The sequence below is a fragment of the Gavia stellata genome, unplaced genomic scaffold, assembly GCF_030936135.1.
Source record: "Gavia stellata isolate bGavSte3 unplaced genomic scaffold, bGavSte3.hap2 HAP2_SCAFFOLD_583, whole genome shotgun sequence".
In the NCBI taxonomy this organism is placed as follows: domain Eukaryota; kingdom Metazoa; phylum Chordata; class Aves; order Gaviiformes; family Gaviidae; genus Gavia; species Gavia stellata.
In genome coordinates, this window is record NW_026776478.1 from 5,001 (window position 1) to 7,500 (window position 2,500).

A 2,500-nucleotide genomic window follows, 5' to 3' on the forward strand; every position below is an offset into this window, starting at 1 on the left:
ACCCACGGGTACCCGGACCGAGGCTGGCACCGGCGCCTCGCGTCGGTTGCGGACACCTGAGAGCTCGCGGGGCCACGCGGCCGTCACACAGCCCCGTTCGGTGAAGAAGCCGCCCCAGGAACCCCGCCCAACGGGGAGGGGGGGGGCCACGGGACGCGGCGAGGCACGCGCCCCGCCGCCATCGCCACGGCCCCCTTCGCTCGGGGGGGGACGAGGGCAACACCTCACAGCCACACCACGGGAAGCGAACGGGAAAGGAGACCACCCTGCCTGACCACCGGACACCGCCGTGCCTCCCCGTTCCAGGGAGCACGGAAGAGCCGGCCCGCCGGGGGCCCTTTCCGACGCGACCCGAAAAGCCTCATCGATCGGTTGAAGGGGAGAGAGGGCGGAAAAGCCGAGGCCACGCTCCTGGGACAGCGACGGCCGCACACGCCCAGCGCCACCCCCCGGGAGGGCACCCGGGGACGCCTCGGCGCGCGCTACCTGCGGCTCTGCAGCGGTCGAAGGAGGGGGACCGGGACAGGTGCCGCCGGCGCCACCCGCTCCGTGCAACGAGTCCCTTGAGCGACGTCAACGGGAACGCTGGAAGGCCGCAGCACACCTGCGACTCCACGCGCTCCTTCGGCGGTCGAGAGCACCGGCACGACCGCCGCCGGTCGCCGGGCTTTGCCGCGTTCGAGAGCACCGGCACCGACCGCCGCCGGTCGCCGGGCTTTGCCGCGTTCGAGAGCACCGGCACCGACCGCCGCCGGTCGCCGGGCTTTGCCGCGTTCGAGAGCACCGGCACCGACCGCCGCCGGTCGCCGGGCTTTGCCCGCGTTCGAGAGCACCGGCACCGACCGCCGCCGGTCGCCGGGCTTTGCCCGCGTTCGAGAGCACCGGCACGACCGCCGCCGGTCGCCGGGCTTTGCCCGCGTTCGAGAGCACCGGCACGACCGCCGCCGGTCGCCCGTCTACGCCCGCCCAGCAGGATGATACCACTCGCCCTGCAGAGGGAGAGAGAGGCCGGAGAAAAGCCGGGGGGGGGAAAAAAAAAAAAAAAAAAGAAAAAAGGACGGGGAAAACACAAAAAGCCACCCAAAAAACGGGCAGGCGAGACGCCACACGCCACGCCTCACCCGTGCCGTTGGCGGGTGTTTCTGGAGCCAGGGAGTAAGGCCACCGGAGGCGCGAGGCACACCTCCCGACTCCCTGACGCACTGCGCTCGGGCTGCCAGCCACCGGGACCGGCTGCGACGCTCTTGCCGGCCTGCCTCGCGGGCTCCAGCTTAGGGCCGGAGAAGGAAGAGGGAGGGGGAACAACCGCAAAAAGCCCAAAAAGCCGAGGCACGACTGCGCCGCGCGCCCGTCCCCCCGTCCCCGGGCGCTCGCGAGCGCGGCAGCAGCCGGCATGCTTCACGAGCATCTCCGGTGCCTCACCACGGACCAGCATGGGCCTCGGCCGCCATCGGCCGCGCGGGCAACCGTCCCGAACGGGCGGAAAAACGGCCAAACACGCCGAGGCAACCGCCACAACGGCCGCCAAGCGCCCCAGCCGCGCGGGTCGAGTCGCGCTCGTACTGCCCTGACCGCGAGCCACCGCTCGCGCATATAGAACGTACCACTAAGTCCACAGCCCCTGCGAACTCCAAGAGCGCTAACTCCTCCCGCCGGGGAGGCCCGCCAATGACGCTGCCTGTTACGATGACGTAACTGGAGGCAGCGCGACACAGCGACCCCTTGGTCACGTCCCCGCGAGCGGCGCGGCAAACAGGTCTACCGTTCAGCTCGAGCACTGCGACCAAGTCCCGCCGGAGCCCGGTAGACGTGGCGGCCGGCGCCGGAGCCCGGTAGACGTGGCGGCCGGCGCCGGAGCCCGGTAGACGAGGCGGCCGGCGCCGGAGCCCGGTAGACGAGGCGGCCGGCGCCGGAGCCCGGTAGACGAGGCGGCCGGCGCCGGAGCCCGGTAGACGTGGCGGCCGGCGCCGGAGCCCGGTAGACGAGGCGGCCGGCGCCGGAGCCCGGTAGACGAGGCGGCCGGCGCCGGAGCCCGGTAGACGAGGCGGCCGGCGCCGGAGCCCGGTAGACGAGGCGGCCGGCGCCGGAGCCCGGTAGACGAGGCGGCCGGCGCCGGAGCCCGGTAGACGAGGCGGCCGGCGCCGGAGCCCGGTAGACGAGGCGGCCGGCGCCGGAGCCCGGTAGACGTGACGGCCGGCGCCGGAGCCCGGTGGACGTGGCGGCCGGCGCCGGAGCCCGGTGGACGTGGCGGCCGGCGCCGGAGCCCGGTAGACCTGTCAAACGGGGCCGGAGCCCGGCAGACGTGGCGGCCGGCGCCCGAGCCCGGCAGACCCGTCGGCCGGCGCCCGAGCCCCGTAGACCCGTCGGGCGGCGCCCGGGCCCCGTAGACCCGTCGGCCGGCGCCCGAGCCCGGCAGACCCGTCGGCCGGCGCCCGAGCCCGGTAGACCGTTCGGTCGGCGCCCGAGCCCGGCAGACCCGTCGGCCGGCGCCCGAGCCCCG